Source organism: Triturus cristatus, chromosome 1_2, assembly GCF_964204655.1.
Source record: "Triturus cristatus chromosome 1_2, aTriCri1.1, whole genome shotgun sequence".
NCBI classification, from domain to species: domain Eukaryota; kingdom Metazoa; phylum Chordata; class Amphibia; order Caudata; family Salamandridae; genus Triturus; species Triturus cristatus.
The window spans coordinates 234097633-234120543 of record NC_140580.1 but is presented as its reverse complement, the minus strand read 5'-3'; the positions used below and the strand labels follow the sequence as shown (position 1 = coordinate 234120543).

At 50.0% G+C, this 22911-nt stretch overlaps 1 protein-coding gene across 1 annotated transcript in view; it reads left to right on the top strand.

The window, feature by feature from the left end:
* Positions 1–22911, top strand: part of PKD2L1 (polycystin 2 like 1, transient receptor potential cation channel) — a 3023543-nt gene that overhangs the window by 166477 nt on the left and 2834155 nt on the right. The gene's annotated exons all lie outside the window — the stretch shown is intronic.

The following is a 22911-nucleotide window of genomic DNA, read 5'->3' as shown; positions in this document are numbered from 1 at the left end:
ATACCCCCTGCCCCCCACCTCAGCAGGATGGAGCCCTCCCCCACCCCACCCAGAACCATGTGTCAGCCATTACATTACCCTCATCAAATTTACAGGTAGGTAGCCATCTTCCCTGGGAGGGTGTTTGTGGGTAGGAGTCCTGCACTACCACTCCCACCATGCCCCCTGCCCCACAGCCTAGCAAGATGGAACCCTCCCCCCACCCCACCCAGAAGCATTTGGAAGCCATTGCAGTACACCTAACAAACTCACAGGTAGGTACATATCATTCTGTCTTATGACACCACTGAGCAGGATGTAAGCCTCCACCACGCACATACAGATGTGTCACATCACAAAGCCAAATGCGAGCATGTAACAGGCAAGTAGCCAGTACGTGCACCCATACATTTGTCACAAAGGAAATGGTGTCATATGACAACACCAGCCCATGTTGTCGTGTCTGCTCCGTCTTTTTTGCATAATGTTCAGTCTTCAACATGATCACAATGTACCAGGAGAATGGACTGTTTGTAAGCAAGGAGAAGTTGAAGGTAACTAGGGAAACACAACAGAACAACATTCACTGGTCTGGGTGTGGCATCACAGACATCACACAACACCTACCATCAAGATAACCCAACATGCACACGTCACAATGGGCAACAAGTGTCAACATACACGTCCTGTAGATGTTCCCAAATGACCTGTCCCAGAAACATTGCCAACCACTGCTGAGTCCACAACTGGCTGCTGTTACAATTCTCACATACCCCTTCACGACAACAGCAATATCATCAGACAATGGGTATGTTGTACATTGTCACCCACCTTTAAGTGAAGTAGCGGGTGATGAGCTGTTCACGCAGGTCACCGCCTTCCTCATCTCCACTGTCCTCATCACTGGACACGGGTTGGTTTACAGGCTGGGGCCTTGGGTCTTCATCATCATCCAGGAGCGGGGGAATCTCCTTGCGAATGGCTAGGTTGTGGAGCATGCAGCATGCCACTACAATCTGACACACCTTCCCGAGCTAGTATGCCAGTGCACCTCCGGTCTTGTCCAGGCAGCAGAAACGTGACTTGAGCAGACCAAAAGTACGCTCCACCACACAACGTGTCCTCCCATGGGCCTCATTGTAGCGGACTTTAGCCGGGGTCCTGGGATTCAGCAGTGGGCTCAGCAACCAGGGACGGTTGGGATATGCAGAGTCGACTAGGTATGACAAACACAAATAGACATTGCAATGTCGCTGAGGCAGAGGGCAGCATGTCACACACCCAGCACGCCATACGACTAGGCATACTCACCAACAATCCATGCACGCTCGGGAAGCAGATTAGCCATCAGCTGGGGCACAATGCAGTTCCACAGGATGTAGGAGTCATGGGCCAAGCCTGGGAATTTGGCACACACGTGGGAGATAATCATATCTGCCAGGCACACCACTTGCACATTTATGGAGTGGTAATGTTTGCGATTCCTGTAAATGTGCTCACTTGCCTGAGGTGGCACAAGCCCAACATGGGTGCAATCAATGGCACCAACAACATGGGGGATGTGTCCAAGGGGATAGAAGTCTCCCTTCACAGCTGGCAATTCAGCCCCCTTGGGGAAATGGATATATCTGTCCTTGTATATCATCATGGTGGACAGAACATCACGCAGCATCATGCTGAACATCGGTTGTGACATTCCACCAGCGCTGGCCACTGTCTCTTGGAATGATCCAGTGGTAAAAAAATGCAGGGCCACCATCACCTTATAAGCTGGGGTGAAAGCTGTTGGATATGTCCGGCGAGGCTGCAGGTGGGGCTCCAACATATCACAAAGGCTTTTTAGGGTGGCTTTATCCAGACGGCATTTCCGGATGATCGCCATATCCTCCAGCACTGTCAAGTGACGAATCAGATTTGGCCTCCTCCTAGTTGAGATGAAAGTGGACACATGTCAATGCAATACATCATGAGATGGGCACAGCATCCCATGTTCTGGATGACACAACAACGACTGCCATCAAAATTGAGTTACAGACCAGCTTACATGTAGGGACACCTTCAGCTACACAAAGGGCAAACCTGTCAACTTACACAAAACAAGTACCTCAAACACCACCTTGGTCAATGTGAATGCACATAGGGATATGGCCACATTTCACATGGGCACACCTGGGAGTATAGCATCCAGCATATGTGTAACAAATCCACCCCACTGTCTCCAAGTTAGCTGCTGTACCTGTCACACCTTCATGCGTCATTTCAACCTGGCACACATCCACAACACAATGACCACAGTTGGCGCAGAAATGACAAATGTGTGCATGAGCAGACATAAGAGGCCATGCAAAAAAGATCATCATTCATTGAGACGAGCATTGCTGTGATTGTCACTGCACCTCAACACATTGACATGTGTACACATTGTAGAGTCCAGAAGAACACTGTCCTGCCTACGCGACCATCAACTTCATAGGTGACATGTGAGGGAGTACAGGCCAATCTACGAAATCACATACACAAACATGGCATGTGTAGTCACCAGTGGAGTAAATGGAACATTGGCATCGTGTGCACAATGATGTGCCATTGACCATGTGGGCACCGTGCACTGTTGATGTGCGGTAGTGATAGGCATGGAGACATGCCCAAATGGTGGTGGGCATGCTCTGCCATCCATATCGTGGTAGCTACTGCCTGGCTCCAGCGGTGTGTCACCAGCAACCCCATTCACACAAGTGCGGTAGTGATAGGCATGGAGACATGCCCAAATGGCGGTGGGCATGCTCCACCATCCATATCGCGGTAGCTACCGCCTGGCCCCAGCGGTGTGTCACCATCACCCCCATTCACACATGTGCGGTAGTGATAGGCATGGAGACATGTGGAAATGGTGGTGGGCGTGCTCCGCCACCAAAATCACAGTAGCGCACACCGGGCCCCTGCGGTGTGTCACCGCCATGGAGCTTGCCCTAGAGCCAATGGAAACATTGATTGCGGTGGCATGATGTAATTTTGAAGATCGCGGTAGGCGTGTCCCGCCACCGTGGAGGTGGTCATTGGATGCATTTGAAAGAGGCAGACCTGAGCCACCAATTGCTGCAGCTTGGCACCTTTGAAACGACCCCAGGGGACTATATATGTGTGGGAGTGAGCCTCACATTCCCACTGCTCCCAGAGACCACTCACCTGCTGCTGCCTCCAGGGACTGCTGTCTGAGACCCTCACCTGCTGCTGCCTCCGGGGACTGCTGCCAGAGACCCCTCACCTGCTGCTGCCTCCCGATACTGCTGCCTGAGACCCCTCACCTGCTGCTGCCTCCAGGGACTGCTGCCTGAGACCCCTCACCACCCAATTCCGCCACTGTTGTCTCATGTCCACAGTGATGGCGAGGACAGAGAAGATCCGTGCCAGTCCCTTCACGAGCGAGGAGCTGGAGGTCCTGGTGGAGGAGGTGCTCACACAGTACCCAGGGCTATATGGTGCCCCATATGTCATGGTAAGTCCTCAACAGTGGGGGGGGGAGGGCAGGGGGACACACATGTAGTTGGACTGATGCAGTATGTGCCTGGGAGTGTGGGGTTGTGTCATGCACTGTCTTACATGCTGTCTCCAGGGGGAAGAAGTGTGTACCCAATGCCACAGGTTTCCCTGCCTGCATATGTATGTATGAGTGACCTGTGTTGTGTTGTCAGCCATACAGTGACACAGAAGGTTGTTCATGCAGGAGTCAGGACAGTGATTGCTTGGCTGAATGGCTGTGTGTGCCCCTGTGGTCCATCTCAGTGTGAGCCCACCTGTCCAGCACAGTCCCCGCCCACAAAGACAAGGACACATCACTTCACTTACAGAGTATTACATCAGTCTTTTCTCATTGCACTCCAGCTATGGGCCATCTCAGCACTGTAGATTGAACACGACCGGCCTTGTGATGAGGATTTTGGATTTGTGAGATCATGTCCCTCAATGTGACATCCATGACAGTTATCTATTCACAGGGCAGGGACATTGGGGGCTGCGCAGTCTTGGACACAGTGAGTCCACCCCAGACACAGGTTGATATTTGATATATGTGTTGCTCAACCGAACAATGGACTGGAGATGTGGGCAGGCTACATAGGTGTTTCAGTGCTGGCATCCTGCATGTGTGTGAGATGTGCAGGGACTGTGTTCCCCCTCACACCTGCATGCATTTACATCAGCTTTTCCCATACAGATGTACCAAGTGAAGATGAACTCTAGTCTCTGATAGACATATCATTGGATTTGTGATAAGTTTGTATCTTGCTGCTATACTGATAGATGTCGGTACATAACACTGTGTCACTGATCATTTCCCCCTCTTGTCTCCCATGCCTGCAGCTCAAGGTACACCAGCGTAAGGCTGTGTGGAGGGCCATTGCAGCCAAAGTGCGAGCTCTGGGGGTCTCAAACCGACGGCGCACCCACTGCCACAAGCGGTAGGACGACATCAGCCGGCTGGCAAAGAACGTGGCAGAGATGACCTTGGGGCTGCTTCCTCGCACTGGGCGTTTGGCACGGCACAGCATGACACTACTAATGGGGCACATCTTGGCGGTGACACAGCCTGGGCTGGATGCACGTTTGAAGGAGCATCACCAGCAAGCCAGGGGTGAGCATTTGGGGAGGGTGACTTTGGCTGGGAGTGGCTGCATGTGTACAGAGCCTGTGCCAGCGCTGGCCTATGTGATGTTGGTAGTGTGATGCAGTGACATGTAAGTGGCTGCTGGGCTGGGTGCTGGTGTCATGCATTTGCCATACCTGTACCTACAAAGGTGATTTGAATGCTGTGCATTCCCATTGCATTCTGAGTTGTGCTCTTCAGGTTTCTTCTGCATTGGGGTAGTCTTGGGAATCCCATGGGAGGGAACGGCAGTGTTCACGATCTGAGTGTGCCTTCATCAATGCGTCCATTGCATCCACCCCGATTGGGGAGGCCTAGACATCTGACAAGAATGTGCACCAGTCTTTGGGCCCCAAAGTACGACATGGTGGGTGGCATGGGCTAATGGCCATTGTGGACTGTCATGTTGAAGTCTGTGTCCATGTTGTCCCCTCCTGTTCCATCCAGATATGTCAGTGGCAACAAGCAGTGTGCCCCCATCATGTCCCTAGGTGTGCTCAGAGCTAGTTGTGTGTCTGGTTGAACAGAGCCACAAGCAGGGTGTTGTGCTGTGTAGTCAACACATGGCTCACTCATGCCTGAATTTCCAGTTTCCACGCACTGTTTGAGTCTATATAGTGAGTTGGCACAATGTGGTTGCATAGGGTGGTGTGCAACGTGTAGATTTGGTAATCTTTTGTTATGCATTGCTTGCATATGTTTGTTCTGTTGCTGCCACTGACCTGACCCTACATCTCTCTCTCTCATGCAGCATCTCTGGGGTCACGGAGGGACAGGAGACGGACACCAGTGGGGGTGAAACTAGCACAACAGCTGCACAGGAGCCCAGTGACACAGATGTCCCCAGCGCCTCAGAGGGGGGACAGGAGTTTGCTGGAGGAATCCCAGCCTGAGAGGCAAAGCACCACATCATCTGATGCCAGCAGTGATGCATCCATGTTAGTGGGCACAGGGAACGGGGACTCTGCATCATCTTCCACCACACAGCGGCCAGTGCCCACCCACCCAGCCACTTCCTCTGGTGCTGCCTGTGTTCACCTCAGTAAGAGGGTAAGTGTCCTTCACCCCTGGCACTGCTGCCCCTGTCCCCCCTGCTGCCATCAGTGCTGAGTCTGTGGACCTTTTGTGCCAGCTGTGTGTAGGCCAGACGGCTCTCCTCAATGCCTTAATTGACCATGACATAAAATTTGGCCCAGGTGGCTGCTTTCATGGAGGGCATACATTCAGACATAGGTGGGCTGCACCGGACTGTCCAGGCTTTGTCGTTAACAGTGACGTCTGCCCTTCAACAGGCACATACTCACAGTCTAGCTCCGGTCCCTTTGTATACCACCCTGGCAGTGGCCACGTCTGACGATAGTGACCACGGTCCACATACATCAAAGTCACGATATGGCACACGAAGCACACAGCAGCAGCAACCCAAGCGTCCCAGGCGCAGACACCATGCCCACAGAAGACCAAAGCCACCCCAGAGCGAAGAGAGAAAAGCTTGTCACGTGACACCAGGGGACAAAAAGCAAAGCAGCAGAACTCGGGCACACATGCCTCAGAGGCATCCCCATCCAAGGACTCTCTTGTCCCTAAAGCATCTTGCAAAGAGAAGCATACAGTTTCTGTGCCCACCAAGGAGGTGGTTCATGACAAGGGTACACCTAGGAAGGGCTCAAAGGCAGATTCACCCACCACCTCAACTCCCATTCCAAGCCCAGTGAAGCAGGGGAAGGAGGGCACTGTAGGGGTGACACCTAGTAAACAGCGGAAGGGGGGGGCAGAAGCGAAGCCAGGCAAAGCGTTCCGCTGGGTCCAGCACATCACTAGAGTGCCAGCGTCTGCACCTGATGCAGCTTTGGAGGTGAGTGTTCCTGCTGTGTCCACACCACTTGCCATTGATCCAGAGTCAGGCAAGCCATTTAGGATCCCCAAGAAGTGGAAAGGCACCCCTCCACAATCTCCCAGACACACCATGTCTCCCGTCTGCATGACTCCGCCTCCACGTGCCACTACACCACCTGGTCCAAGGAGCCCTCCGGCTTGCCAAGCCACTGATAGCTCTTCCTCAGCTAGTCCGCTCTCTCCCCGTTCAAGTGCCTCGACAGTCCCCGAGATACAGCCAGCTCCCAGTCCGCCTGACAGCCAAGTCTGAGTGGTAGTCACCCTCACATACCTGTCTCTCACACAGGTGGGCCTGTACTGCACATTATTACCCACTGACTGTGTTGCTGACCATGGAAAGGTACAATTGCACACATTCCCTGTGCAGCCTCTCCTGGACATACCCTGTACTTTGTTGTTGCCACTGGCCTTGTTTCTCTTTGCTGTGTTCAAGTATTCCCTGTGCAGCTTCTCATGGACATACTCTGCACTTAGACCTGGCCACTGGCCTTGTTGTTCGCTATTGTTTTGCCCTTGCCTGTGCAGCTTCTCATGGACCTGCTCTGCACTTAGCCCTGGCCACTGGCCTTGTTGTTCACTGCAGTTTTGCCCTTTCCTGTGCAGCTTCTCATGGACATGCTCTGCACAGCCCTGGCCACTGGCCTTGTTCACTGCTGTTTTGCCCTTGCCTGTGCAGCTTCTCATGGATATGCTCTGCATTTTGTGCCTTGCTCTTCTCTTCTCATGGTGCCTCTCTGTGCAATATGTGAATAAAGACAGTTGCTCCTGTTGTCTATTTTGTCAGTGTCCTTACTGATTAAAGTTTTTTTGCTGTGTGTACATGGTTTACTGTGCCACATGGTCTGTGTGCCACTTCAACATAGTCAATGTTTGGGCTCACTTACTCTATTTTTTACAGGGGTGACAGGGTCTTCAGTTCTTCCTGACCCAGATACTTGTGGGGGCAATGGTGTCAATTTTTAATGGAAAGCAGTTGTCATTTTCTTAATTTGTTCATGTTGGCTATCTTGTACACATGTCAGGTTGTGGGGCACTGCCAGCACGGAGTGGGTTTCTGCACACAGTATTGCAGGCAGGCTGGCCAGGGTCATCATGTATGTGTAGTCTTCCTTTATGTGTGCCCAGTGGTGTATGTGTGTGGTCATCTTGTGATGGCCAGTCATCCTAGTCCCATAGCTTACTTTCCATGTGTGCTCTTGGATGGTCTGAAAGTGTGCAGTGTGAAGGGGGTGAGTTTGTGGGGAGTGTTGATGTGTGCATGCCCCTGCATTGTCAACTACACACGTGTCACTCAGGAGTTGTATGCCTGTTGTTTTGATTGTTCAGCCCTGTGGATGTATGCACATGTGTGAGTTGTATGTTGTGCACTGTGCAGTGTGTTGGTGTGTCCTTGCAGTTCTGTCTGACTCCTACTTGTTGTTTTTGTCACTTGTGAGTATGCAGAGTGTGTGACTGGCAAGTCAGTGTTGTGTTTTGTTGCACATCCATGTGTCTTGTTACTGTTTGTGGAGACTGTGCAGACCTGCTGTTCCACGCTGCCATTGTGGTTGTGTTTTCTCATGCATTGCTGTCACATGGTGCCTTCTTGCCTCCAGTATGGCATGTTGTGTGTGTTGTCATACCATCCCCAATCTGTGCTTCAGATGCCTACCCATTGTGGGTCTGCACTCCCTCTCTTTGTGTATGGTACACTCCTGCCATGTCCCCTACTGACATGTAGTACACTTCACTTTGATGTCAGCTGTCCCCTTGGTTTACATGTGTGTGTGCCTCCTCATCACTTCATTTGTGACACTGTGCTTTGTGGTGCAGTTCTTTGGCCAGGATCAATGTGTCACTCAGGGCATTTCACCAATGGGTTGTATGTGATGTTCATGTGCTGTTTGGCAGTCATGGTTGCTCCTATGCAGTTCAACTGTGTGTGCTGCCCAGTCCTCTGGTCAAGTTGTTTCCACCTTTGTGTCCCAGACTTGTGCATCTGTTGGTGTTGTGTTGGATGTATGTCTGTTGGCTGTGGTACTGCTTCACTTCCTGGGTGTGGTGTTGTCTTTGTGCTGTGCTGATTGGCGTTGTATGGGTTGATGCTCTGTCACTCATGTCTGTGTGGGGCTGGTATGCTTGGTGTGCACACACTGCTTGCTGTGCATGCAGTGCTGTGTGTGTATGTTGCCTTCTCATTGCCTGGTGTCCATCCCCTGATGTCCAGCTGTGTTTGCTATGTGATTTTTCTGCCTGTGCATCTGTTGTTTGTTTGATGTGGCTGTGTTGTTCTGTGATGGTGTACTTCTTGTGTGTGTTGTGGTGTTGTCTGTGCATTGTTCCTGAGGGATGAGGTTGTGCACTCTTGTTGTGTCTCTGCTGCCATTGCCTTTCCACAGTTTAGCTGCACAAGGCATGTCTGTTCTTGTTGTGGTTCTGTGTGTGTTTCTGTTGGGTTATGTGTTTGTCTGTTGTTTTTGTGCAGACATTTGTTCTGGCATCCCTGTGTGTGTGTGATGTTTGTGGCTACCCCCAGGCCAGGGTATGTGATTGTTTGTGTGTGTATTGACTGGCAAGTATTGCCAGACTTCAGTGTGTTTGACACTGGTGTTGTGTGCTGCTGTTGTGAGGGGGTATGTGTGTAGATTCCTACTGGTGTTTGGCAGTCATGGAGTGTGTCAATGGGCCCTGTGTGTAGTGCTTCTGGTGTACTCCTGTGGAGTAGTTGTATACATGTGTGGCTGTTCACAGTTTGACTTCAGGGCCTTCCTTTCATCCTTGTGCCTATACATGGTTTGCCTTGCTATCTCCCTGTGTTGTTGCACTGTGATGTCTGTGGTTTGACTTCACTGAATGTACCAGCCATGTGTGCTTTGATGGTCTGAGGGTGTTGCTCTCTGTTCCTTGTCTTGCATGTGATGTACACACGCTTGTTGTGTGTCTCCATGGCCTTCCATTTGTGTGCAGCCCACTTTGGCTTTCCTATTTGTTGTGCTCCATTGCTGTTGGTATGTGGGGTGTGTATGTGTGTCAGTCTGCGGTATGTATGTGTGACTATGCAGGCTGTGTGTCCATTTGGATGTTTGTTCCTTGCATGTGTTCATTTGGTGCATGTACTCATTTTTGTTTCCCTGAGTGTGGCGTTGTGGTGGTGTGTGTTTCCCTGGCCCTGTGCTACGGTGCTCTGTGTTCCTTTGTAGCCACTCCTGCCGTGGCTGTCTCCCTGGTTGTTTGTTGTGTGGTGCAGGGTGTGTATTCACCTGGCTTGTTGTTGTGCATGGGGGAGCACAGGAGGGGCACATGGCATGTGCCTTCATGGGGTGTGCTAATGTGTGGTGGGAGGGGGTGAGGAACTGTGGTCTTTGTGCCCTGCCCATGCCTGGCACTGGCCCTGCCTTCTCCATTGTGCGCATGTATTTCCTTGTGTTCACCGCTGCGGTGACGTGACCGGGACATTGCTGCATGGTCGTGGAAGATGTGTGTCCAGGATGCGGAGGAGTGACTTGGTGGAAGATATGTGATGTGTGGGTGCCCTTGTGGATGTGTTCCTGTCCCCACCAGGGTGTCTGATGTGGATTTGGACCCTGTGTCAGCCCATGCGTTGTGTTATTGCGTACCTGCGGCGGCATCCTCAGCAGTAAATGAGTTGCTGGTGATGTAGCAGGTACAGCACCGGGAAAACATCTAGAGCTGGATCCATGGCGTTCGTGACCGGATGGTGTGGACCGAGCCTCTAGTTTCGTGCTCCGCTGTCGAGCTTCCGCCGTCTCTGGTTGGGCGGTTTCTCCACTGCGGTGCGTCTGCTTGTTTGGGCATTATAATTTGTGGAGCGGGGAAGACGTCATTGGCGCCCACCGCCACAGTGGCAGGCAAACTTTTATGGCAGTGGACGGGAAATGGGCTATGTTTGGCTATACTAATATGGCGGACGTGAGGGCCTTTTTCCGCACCGCCAACACCTATGGACCTGTAGGAGAGTGGCATTGACTGCATAGTTGCCCCCAACTTTTTGCTGATGTGTTGACTGTTTTATGACACTAGCTGCTTCTTCTCTAAACTGATGTGAGTACCCTAGGTACCTTCCAATTGGATACTGAGGACACCCTATCAGCCCCTTGTAGATGGTACCCTAGGTACCCAGGGCATGGGTCCCTCAGAGGCCTACCAGGGGCTGCAGCACTTATTGTGCCACCCCTGGGACAGCCATACCAAATGACACCACCAGACCACTACTGTAGTCTGGGTAAGGTGGTGCTTGCACTCCTTACAGGGATATAGGAATCCTGTATCCCACTTAATACAACACATATATCCTCATAGGTCACCCCTAAAGCAGGCCTTGGTAATCCTACAAGGCAGGGTGCTGAGATGTGTGTGAGGAGGGACCCCTACCCGAGTAGGGCCCCTCTGCAACCTTCGTAAAATCATTGCTGGGTTGTTTGTAGTGTAGCCATACCATATACTCTTAACTGCATTATAAGTAAATCGCGATAGCGTGATAACTTGAGAATGGCTACACAGAACCCTATCGTGTTTGGTGTCAAACATGTAGGAATCATACCCCCAATCCAGCCATGGGACTGAGGGCATGATTCCCCCCTGCTAGAGGGGCGATATGGGAAAAGCGGCAGAATTTAGACACCAATTTAAAAGTGCACACGTAGTACAAAATGGATGCTACCCGCCACCCACATGACTCTGGCTGCCTGTTGCTGGGCAGAACTCCAGCCACGGCAGCTGGACAATAGGGATCCTGTTGCAGGGAGGTGCTCCCACCTCCCCAGACAGACTATGTGGATTGGAACTGGGTGGGTGCACCATAGGATGTCTTTCAGACTTGCACGTAGGCTTCTCCAGTGCCTACTTCTGCATACGCCGCCTCAAACCGGTTCAGGGGCATCATGTCCCCTGCCCAGGCGGGAAACCACACAAAGGGGAGAGGGTGTAGCCACCCTTTCCCGTCTGAACTCTCATTGGTGGGCTCTGATCTGGACACTCCCCTAATCTTTGGATAAAGGTGAATACAGGGTCCCCAGAGCCTCATATTATTCTTGAACTTCACAGACTTGAACTTCGACTTGCTGCCGCACAGCTGAATGAAGAAATCTCCCTTGGGGTAAAGGAGTTGCCCCCCTGCTTGGCAGGCACCTGATACACTGCAAGTGACCCGGTTGGAACCTCGCTGCTCCTACGGACATCGACGACTTTCCTACCTTGAGGTGGGTTTCCAAGCCGCCCAGAGGCCAGTGAGTGTGCACAGCAAAGCTCAGCACCGTGGACCCCGTGGGTGCCGAGATCTCCAATACCCCAGGACACCGGCCACCTCTTGCACAGCACCCGACCCCGACAAGTGGGGAAGTTGTGCTTTGGCCCATTATTGAGCCAACCTCTCAGCATCATCTGTGCCAAAGATCGACGCCCTAGCCTGCTCCGGCGACCCGTGGGCACATCTTTACGCACGCCAAATTGCTGCCTCCTGCGGTCCCTTGTCTCTCAACTTGTGGGCCCTAGCAGAGGTCAATCTTCGATTCCAAGAGTTCCCCTGGTTGCTCCAGGCCTGCTCTTCAGTCTCCTCGCTGGAGACATTGCTCAGACCTTGTGGGTGTGCACCGGTAGCTGTTTTGTGTTCTTGCGTGGATTGCGGTTGCCAAGGCTTAGTGGATCCAATCCGGACACTAACACCGCAGCGACCCTCATCCTTTGTGGGACAGCCGTCCTCTAGAAGCTAGCCTTCCTTGACGCCTCTTGGACCCCGTGGCTGATGATCCAAGCTACACCTCTTCTCCCTGGAAGCACCCGACATTGAAGGGCTCCTTCTCTTGAGCCCCCTGGTCACTGTGCCGTGACCCAGACTCTGTCCCCTCTGCTTTCAGGTCCTTCTCTTCAAGATCTACATTTTAATTCTTCACGACAACGACGACGCTTCTTGCTAGCAGCAGTTCTTCACGTTTTGCCATTGAAAATCAGCCCGCGACCCGACATCGAAAACGACCTATGCACCCGGCTTCCCTGGGGCAGGTAACAGTGGTACCTCGGTACTCTCGTGGGTGTGGGCCCTTCAAAAGCTTAACTCTAAAGTATTGAACTTGAGCTCCTGCTAGAAGTGTTTTTAATCTTGTAAAATTCAACCGCGACATTCTCCATAGGCTTTAATAGAGATCCCGACAGTAGCTTTAGCCACTGCACGCGTCTCCCGTGGGTCCCCTTCCTCACTACCTTGGGTGGTTTCACAAGGGGCCAGCGACCCTAAATGCCCTAGGCATTGTCTGTAAAATTGTCGTGGTTCTTATACCATTTTTTGATATATGGTTTGGTCCCCCCCTGGGGCCCTATGATTCCAGTGCTATTTATTGTAACTATCAATACTTGTTTGAATTGTATCTTCACCTCTAGCCTCATAAAGAGACTAGTGGGGTTATTCCTAGAATAAATACATATATTTTATATATATACCTGTGTGGACTACTCTTTCATTTGGTTATTCAAGAGGTTATCTATGATAAAACAATACGCTTAACACTCCTTCAAGACTTAGCCTGAAGGCTGCTCTCCACAACTACGACTAGGATAGCTTTCTTTAAAGGTTGTCTTTAACCTATCACCATAAGAGTCGAATTGGACTGGTACAAGGTGTCCCCTATAACTAGAGGACAGCATATGCCAGGCCAACTTCTCACATTGGTGTGCAGCAGTTGGATTCAAGCTTGCCATTGTTTTACCAGATAACAAATTGAATTTCTAAAGTGAAAGCCACTTGGTACTAAAGGTACATATAAATTTAAGCTTAGAATACAATAAGTTCATCTGAACTTAGGAGTTGTGTGTAGAGGGCATAGCACACCTTGACTACAACTCAAGAAAGGGTTCAGTAGGCCACACCTAGTGTAGGTAGATACACCAGTACCAATACACTAGAAATGTCTTCAGGATCAGAAACCGCTAAGGCCCTGGAAGGACCCTCAAGGGTCCCAGTCAACAAGTATGACAACTTCTCTTTTGCAGAGCTTAGGGAGATGTGCACTACTAGGCAACTGAAGACAAACAAAGGTGCCTACACTCAACGTCTCAGGGAAATCCTGCTCATTGCAGACTTCAAGCAGACTCTAGTGTCTGAAGGGGTAGACAGGTTGGGTGGGCATCCTGCTGAAGAGGACACCCTAGTGGTGGACTCTGATGAGGACCAGGAAGAGGAAGTTGAACTTGACCTGGATGAATCAGACCACTCACAGCATGGAGGTGATGGCCCAAGAGGCACTCCCTCCATCCATAATGGGAGAGTGGTGGATCCAAACAGAAGGAACAGATCCCCCTCAGGGAGGTCTAACCATTCTGGGAGATCCAAAAGGACATCTGCCTCTTCTCAGAGAAGAGAATCCTCCCAAGAGAGGAAATGCAGACTGATCCAGTTTGAGCAAGCCAAGCTTCAGCTCAGAAGAGAACAGTTAGCATTAGACAGGGAGTCCCTGGAGCTTTAGAAAGCTTCAAGAAAATGGGGTCTAGAGACCCCTGGTGGCAGTAATAATACCCCTAGAGTTAGAGAGAAAGCTCCTGACAATAGGAACCTGCATAAGATTGTGCCCCCCTATCAGTCAGGGGATGACATCCACAAATGGATCACTGCACTTGAGAGGGCCTGTAAAGTTCAGAGGGTCCCAGTAGAGCAGTGGGCAGCAATCTTATGGCTCTCCTTTGCAGACAAAGGAAGAGACAAGCTCCTCTCTGTCAGACAAGGGGATGCGGATGATTATTATATCTTGAGAGATGCTTTAATAGATGGGTTTGGCCTAACCACTGATCAATACAGGTTAAAGTTCAGAGATACCCAAAAAGCACAGAATCAAGATTGGGTAGACTTTGTAGATTGTGCTACTAAGGCTCTGGAAGGTTGGTTAACTGGCAGCAAAGTAAATGATTACCAAGGATTGTACAATTTCATTATGAGGGAGCAGATCCTTAACAATTGTCAGAATCAGCTCTTGCATCAGCACCTGGTGGACTCAGATCTGACCTCTCCCCAAGAGTTGGGAAAGAAGGCAGACAAATGGGTCAGAACCAGGATCAAGCAAAAGGTCCAGCCCTTGGGGGGGCAACTAAAAAGGAAGATGTCAAAAACTCTGAGAAGGGTGGGGTAAAGGGAAAAGCCCAGCAGTCTTCAACAGGCCCCCAAAAATCAGCATCTGATAATTCCCAATCCAACAAAGATAAGCAGCCCAGGAAGCCATGGTGTAAAATATGTAAACAGAAAACCCATTGGACTTCAGACTGCAACAAGGCCAAAGACTCCACAAGTACCACTACACCTGCCCCTAAGGCATCTGTTCCCCGTAGTCCAGCTATAGGTAGTGGTACACAGAACAAGGGGATAGTAGGGTTGACCCTGGGATCCGGAGAGGAATCTGGCCTAGTCAGAATGCCTACTCAGGCTGAATTAGTTTGTGATGGGGACCTGTCCCTATTTGTGAGACCCAGTGGTCTGGGCAAATACAAGCAACAGCCTAGAATAAATGGAAGGGAGTCTCTAGCTTACAGGGACACAGGGGCTAGTGTCACCATGGTGACTAAGGACCTTGTGGACCCTAGCCAGATCATACTTGGAGAAACTTACCAGGTGACCAATGCAAGCAATGTCAGTACTAACCATGCTCTGGCAGTTGTTAACTTCTCTTGGGGAGGGGTAACTGGCCTAAAGAAGGTTGTGGTGAGTGCAGACCTACCAGTAGAATGTTTGCTAGGGAATGATTTTGAGACCTCAGCATGGGCTGAGGTGCAGCTAACTACCCATGCAGCGATGCTGGCTATCCCAGCAGAAGTGTTTGCCCTGACAAGGTCAAAAGCAAAGCTGACACAAACTGAACAGGCCTTGGATCCTGGAAAAATGGACCAAGGACCTTCCAAGAGGAGGAGTAGCGGGGGTAAGGCAGTGCCTTCGCCCCAGGATCAGTCTGAAGACTCTTTTAGCAGAAGAGGATCTGACACCTGAAGAAGGAACTGTCCCAGATGAGCTTGAACCTGATCAGGTTGAGTTCTTAGGGACAGGGGGACCTTCTAGGGCAGACTTGAGCCTGGAGCAGCAGAGCTGCCCCACTCTTGAACCCCTCAGACAGCAAGCTGCTGCTGAGGCTGCCGGGAATGCTAGTGGAACCCATAAGATATATTGGGATGATGGACTCCTGTACTCTGAGGGTCGAGACCCCAAACCTGGTGCAGCCAGGAGGTTGGTCATACCTCAGAAGTTCAGGGGTTTCCTACTCACACTGGCCCATGATATTCCCTTGGCAGGACACCTAGGCCAAAATAAGACTTGGGACAGAATTGTCCCTCACTTTCATTGGCCTCAGATAAGTGAGGACTGTAAGAGTTTCTGTAGCTCTTGCATTACCTGCCAGGCCAGTGGCAAGGCAGGTAAATCCACAAAGGCCCCCCTGATACCACTACCTGTGGTGGGGGTTCTCTTTGAACGGGTAGGGATTGGCATAGTTGGTCCCCTTGACCCACCAACAGCATCTGGGCACAGGTTTATTCTGGTGGTAGTGGATCATGCCACCAGATACCCAGAAGTTATTCCCCTTAGGACCATCACAGCACCTTTGGTGGCAAGGGCCCTCCTGGGAATCTTTTCCAGGGTGGGTTTCCCTAAGGAGGTCTTATCTGACCGAGGTACAAACGTTATGAGTAGTTACCTCAAAGCCATGTGGAAGGAGTGTGGTGTCAACTACAGGTTCACCACCCCTTACCATCCTCAATGCAATGGGCTTGTAGAGAGATTCAACAAGACCCTCAAGGGTATGATCAAAGGACTCCCAGAAAAGCTTAGGCAAAAATAGGATATTCATCTGCCCTGCCTTCTCTTTGCATACAGGGAGGTGCCACAGAAGGGGGTTGGTTACAGCCCTTTTGAACTTTTGTTTGGTCACCCTGTTAGAGGGCCACTCTGTCTAGTGAAGGAGGGATGGGAGTTACCTCTCAAACCCCCTAAACAGGATATTGTGGACTATGTACTTGGTCTCCGCTCCCGGATGGCTGAGTATATGAAGAAGGCGACAAAAAACCTTGAGGCAAGCCAGGAACTGCAAAAAGATTGGCATGACAAAAAGGCTGTACTGGTGGTGTACCAGCCAGGACAGAAGGTATGGGTGTTGGAGCCCGTGAACCCAGCATCCCTCCAAGACAAATGGAGTGGACCCCATACCATTTTGGAAAAGAAGGGAGAGGTCACCTACTTGGTGGACCTTGGCACTCCCAGAATTCCCCACAGGGTACTTCGTGTAAACAGACTGAAACCATATGTGGACAGGGCTGACATGGGCTTGCTCATGGCAACAGATGAGGGACAGGAGGAGGAGAGTGACCCTGTCCCAGACCTGCTCTCTCACAACCCTGATGATGGGTCAGTAGATGGTGTAGCCTTGGCAGGCAGCCTCACTGCCCAGCAACAGTCTGACTGCAGACAAGTTCTACCGTCATTCAGGCATATGTTTTCACTGACTCCAAGTCAGACCACCTGGTGCACTCATGAAGTGGACACTGGGGACAGTCTGCCTGTGAAGAATAAGATCTACAGGCAACCTGACCATGTCAGGGACTGCATAAGGACAGAAGTCCAAAAGATGTTGGAATTGGGAGTCATTGAGCCCTCAGATAGCCCTTGGGCTAGCCCAGTAGTCCTTGTGCCAAAACCTCACACCCAAGACGGTAAGGGAGAGATGAGGTTCTGTGTAGACTACAGAGGACTCAATGCAGTCACTAGGACTGACGCACATCCCATTCCCAGAGCAGATGAGCTCATAGATAAATTGGCCTCAGCCAAATATATGAGCACATTTGATCTGACAGCTGGCTACTGGCAGATAAGGTTAGCTGAATCTGCAAAAGCCAAAACTGCATTTTCTACCCCTGGTGGGCATTATCAATTTATTGTAATGCCCTTTGGTTTGAAGAATGCACCTGCCACTTTTCAAAGGTTGGTGAACCAAGTCCTCTCAGGCCTGGATGACTTTAGTGCAGCATATCTAGATGATATTGCTGTCTTCAGCTCCACCTGGGAAGATCACCTGATCCCCCTGAGGAAAGTTTTGGAAGCCCTGCAAAAAGCAGGACTCACTATCAAGGCTACTAAGTGCCAGATGGGGCAGAGTCAGGTTGTGTACCTGGGCCACCTTGTAGGTGGAGGCCATGTTCAACCACTACAGAGCAAAATCCAGACCATCATGCACTGGGTTGCTCCAACCACCCAGACTCAGGTCCGAGCTTTCTTAGGCGTGACTGGTTATTACAGAAGATTTGTCAAGGGATATGGATCCATTGTGACCCCCTTAAATGACTTAACCTCTAAGAAGATGCCCAAGAAAGTTCAGTGGACGGTCAGCTGTCAGAAAGCGTTTGATGACCTAAAACAGGCAATGTGCTCTGCTCCAGTGCTCCAAAGCCCCAACTACTCCAAATAATTCATAGTTCAAACTGATGCTTCTGAGGTGGGGGTAGGTGCTGTATTATCACAACTGAATGAAGAGGGCCAGGATCAACCAGTAGCTTTTATTAGCAGAAGGTTGACCCCCAGAGAAAAACGTTGGTCAGCTATAGAGAGTGAGGCCTTTGCTGTGGTCTGGGCCTTGAAGAAGCTGAGGACATACTTGTTTGGCACTCACTTCATTGTTCAAACCGACCATAAGCCCCTCCTATGGCTAAAACAGATGAAGGGTGAAAACCCCAAACTACTCAGACTCAGGTGGTCCATTTCCCTACAGGGGATGGACTATACAGTGGAACATAGACCTGGGAGAAACCATGCCAATGCAGATGGCCTCTCCAGATATTTCCACTTAGAACATGAAGACTCAACTGGTCAAGGTTAGTTTAATGTTCCTGCGTTTGGGGGGGGGGGGGGTTATGTAGCAGAGTGGCATCGACTGCATTGTTTCCCCCTAACTTTTGGCTGATGTTTTGACTGTTTTATGACACTAGCCAGGCTGTGGCCCTGCTATCCAGGATCCCTGGGTTGTTTGTAGTGTAGCCATACCATATACTCTTAACCGCATTATAAGTAAATAGCGATAGCGTGATAACTTGAGAATGGCTACACAGAACCATATCGTGTTTGGTGTCAAACATGTAGGAATCATACCCCAATCCAGCCATAGCACTGAGGGCATGATTCCCCCCTACTAGAGGGGCGATATGGGAAAAGCGGCAGAATTTAGACACCAATTTAAAAGTGCACACGTAGTACAAAATGGATGCTACCCGCCACCCACACGACTCTGGCTGCCTGTTGCTGGGCAGAACTCCAGTCACGGCAGCTGGACAATAGGGATCCTGTTGCAGGGAGGTGCTCCCACCTCCCCAGACAGACTATGTGGATTGGAACTGGGTGGGTGCACCATAGGATGTCTTTCAGACTTGCACGTTGGCTTCTCCAGTGCCTACTTCTACATACGCCGCCTCAAACCGGTTCAGGGGCATCCTGTCCCCTGCCCAGGCGGGAAACCACACAAAGGGGAGAGGGTGTAGCCACCCTTTCCCGACTGAACTCGCATTGGTGGGCTCTGATCTGGACACTCCCCTAATCTTTGGATAAAGGTGAATACAGGGTCCCCAGAGCCTCAGATTATTCTTGAACTTCACAGACTTGAACTTCGACTTGCTGCCGCACAGCTGAATGAAGAAGTCTCCCTTGGGGTAAAGGAGTTACCCCCCTGCTTGGCAGGCACCTGAAACACTGCAAGTGACCCGGTTGGAACCTCACTGCTCCTACGGACCTCAACGACTCTTTCCTACCTTGAGGTGGGTTTCCAAGCCGCCCAGAGGCCAGTGAATGTGCACAGCAAAGCTCAGCACCGTGGACCCCGTGGGTGCCGAGATCCCCAATACCCCAGGACACCGGCCACCTCTTGCACAGCACCCAACCCCGACAAGTGGAGAAGTTGTGCTTTGGTCCATTATTGAGCCAACCTCTCAGCATCATCTGTGCCAAAGATCGACGCCCTAGCCCGCTCCGGCGAGCCGTGGGTGCATCTTTACGCACGCCAAATTGCTTCCTCCCGCGGTCCCTTGTCTCTCGACTTGTGGGCCCTAGCGGAGGTCAATCTTCGATTCCAAGAGATTCCCTGGTTGCTCCAGGCCTGTTCTTCAATCTCTTCGCTGGAGACCTCGCTCAGACCTTGTCTGCACCAGTAGCTGTTTTGTTTTCTTGCGTGGGTTGCGGTTGCCAAGGCTTAGTGGATCCAATCCGGACACTAACACCGCAGCGACCCTCATCCTTCGTGGGACAGTCGCCCTCCAGAAGCTGGCCTTTCTATGACGCCTCCTGGACCCCGTGGCTGACGATCCAAGCTACACCTCTTCTACCTGTTAGCACCAGACATTGGAGGGCTCCTTCTCTTGAGCCCCCTGGTCACTGTGCCGTGACCCAGACTCTGTCCCCTCTGCTTTCAGGTCCTTCTCTTCAAGATCTACATTTTCATTCTTCATGACAACGACGACGCTTCTTGCTAGCAGCAGTTCTTCACGTTTTGCCATTGAAAATCAGCCCACGACCCGACATCGAAAACGACCTATGCACCCGGCTTCCCTGGGGCAGGTAACAGTGGTACCTCGGTACTCTCGTGGGTGTGGGCCCTTCAAAAGGTTAACTCTAAAGTATTGAACTTGAACTCCTGCTAGAAGTGTTTTTAATCTTGTAAAATTCAACCGCGACATTCTCCATAGGCTTTAATAGAGATCCCGACAGTAGCTTTAGCCACTGCACGCGTCTCCTGTGGGTCCCCTTCCTCACTACCTTGGGAGGTTTCACAAGGGGCCAGCGACCCTAAATGCCCTAGGCATTGTCTGTAGAATTGTCGTGGTTCTTATACCACTTTTTTGATATATGGTTTGGTCCCCCCCTGGGGCCCTAATGATTCCAGTGCTATTTATTGTAACTATCAATGCTTGTTTGAATTGTATCTTCACCTCTAGCCTCATAAAGAGACTAGTGGGGTTATTCCTAGAATAAATACATATATTTTATATATATACCTGTGTGGACTTCTCTTTCATTTGGTTATTCAAGAGGTTATCTATGGTAAAACAATAAGCTTAACACTCCTTCAAGACTTAGCCTGAAGGCTGCTCTCCACAGCTACCACTAGGATAGCTTTCTTTAAAGGTTGTCTTTAACCTATCACCATAAGAGTCGAATTGGACTGGTACAAGGTGTCCCCTATAACTAGAGGACAGCATATGCCAGGCCAACTTCTCACAGGACCCTTTACTGTTTTAAATCCAATTCCTTCCAGTTAGTAGATGCAAGTTTGGGGTAGCCTGAGGATGCCTGAAGGCCTACTTTCCTCAAAACGAGTGAGCATATGTACCTTTAAGGCTACTGTACACTTGCTGGGCAAGACTCTCTTAAGTTCCCTAAATGGTAGTTTGAAAACTGCTAAAGGCTTTTGATTTTGACCTCAGTGTACCACATGACAATGTTACATATGTTCTCTCCACTGTTATGGGTAGTGAGTATAATGCACTTGTCATATGGTGAACAGACCATCTACCACGTTCAGATGGCAGATAAAGGTGTCAAGCAGCCCATAAGCAAATCCAAGATTTTCTCAACTCAAACAATTTGAATGTTTGCTTACCTAGTTTGGTAGTGGCCCATGGAAGATATGTATCAATGCACAGCTATTGAAAGGTATATACTAGGGCAGCTGTACCTCAGTCAGTTTCCCAGTACTTCTCTTTTGTACGGTATAACATAAAGCAAGTTATAAAATATAGGCATGAATTAAATAGGCAATGGGGACAGTAATACTGACTCTCTTGCCTCTTACCTTGCTTAGAGCAGTATAAATGAAAGGTCATTTGTATAGCGCACTGTTTCTCCGAAGAGTGTCTTGACGCTCTGCACTTCTGCACTGCACTGGGGAACAAAGCATATATAAGCTAGATTAAAAAGCCATGTCTTTAGTTTCTTTCTGAATATGGAGGTAACTGGGATGGCCCAATGTTCATGAGGCAGTTCATTCCAGGTAGATGTCCCTAGAAAAGAGAAGAATCTGCCTCTAGCCCTAGATTGTCAGATCCTAGTAATTTTAGCCACAAATGCATTGGCAGAGTGAAGACGTCTGGAACGAGCTTAGAAACTAATCGTTACCGTAGGATATCTGGCTCCAGTCAGGTTAAGGGCCCTGTGAACCAAAACAAGGGTCTTGAATAGAAGTCTCTTTTTTTTATAGGAAGCTAGTGCAATTCTCGGAAATGAGCAGATACAGAGGATTTCTAAGGATGTCCCAAGAGTGTGTGTAGATGCATTCTGGACCACCTGTAGTTTGTTGGGATAATTCGGAAGGCTCAAATGCAAGGCATTGTAGACTCTGCAACGACAACATTGTTGAGTCTTCTTCTATGTTGTAGGAATGGGGTTATGAAAGTGCTGACCAGAAAGTCTTGTAGTATCGTCCACAGCAGATGAATTCGAGACTACTGCCTCTGCAGCAGTAAGACTTTTGATGAAGTTCAACTGAAAGTCAAGGAAAGACTATTGTATCCCTGTGGAGGTCTGACGGTAAACAACATACGCATTGTATGTTACAAAGACGATCAGATGGAAAAATAACTTCTTTTACCATGAGCAAGTTTAATGCCTCACGTTATGTGGCTGAAGTACCTGGTCATTTTTATCCACCAACCTCCATATATTTGCTGTAATCAAGTGTACAGGTGGGCTTGTGAACATTGGGCAACTGACCCCAAATAATGCAGAGGAAGTGTTCTCCCCATGTAATGTAGTGAACACGTACACATCCACCTATCAGAGGATTTGACCGTGAGCAGTTTGTTGGAATACAATGCAGTGCTCTCGGTTTTTTGGAGCTTCTTCCCAATGAGCCCCTGTAGGAGTCCTTTGTGGCAATATCAAATTGTACCACATGCCACAGTGCCAGCTTTGTACAAGGACCCATAACTGGCTATATTCTTTTCAGCCGTATACATGTTTGTAAACCTGTCAGACAAATGTTCCATGACAGGCCGAATTCTGAACATCCTCTCATGTTGATGGTCCCTACTCAAAATCAAACCCTTTGCTATGCTGGAGGCATTGGTGTGGCCATTAAATTCTTCCTGTGTAGGCAGTGAGATCACAAGAAGTTAAGGTTCATTTCGAAAGACTATGGTGAGGGTAGAGAATTCAACATTCATGACTGCATAGTATAAGTAGACACACCTTCAGACAATAAACATGGGTGAAATTCTTAAATGGGAGAAAGTGGATGGCTTCTCAAGCTGTTGAGACATAGTCCGCCTTCATCAGCCATTGAATGATGTTCCTTTTGTGTGAAGTCCCAAATGAAGACATGTGTGTACAAAAAGAATAAGTGTTATTTATTTGGAATGAAATAGTCTTAGGCCATCAGACACCAGTAGTAAACAAGGGT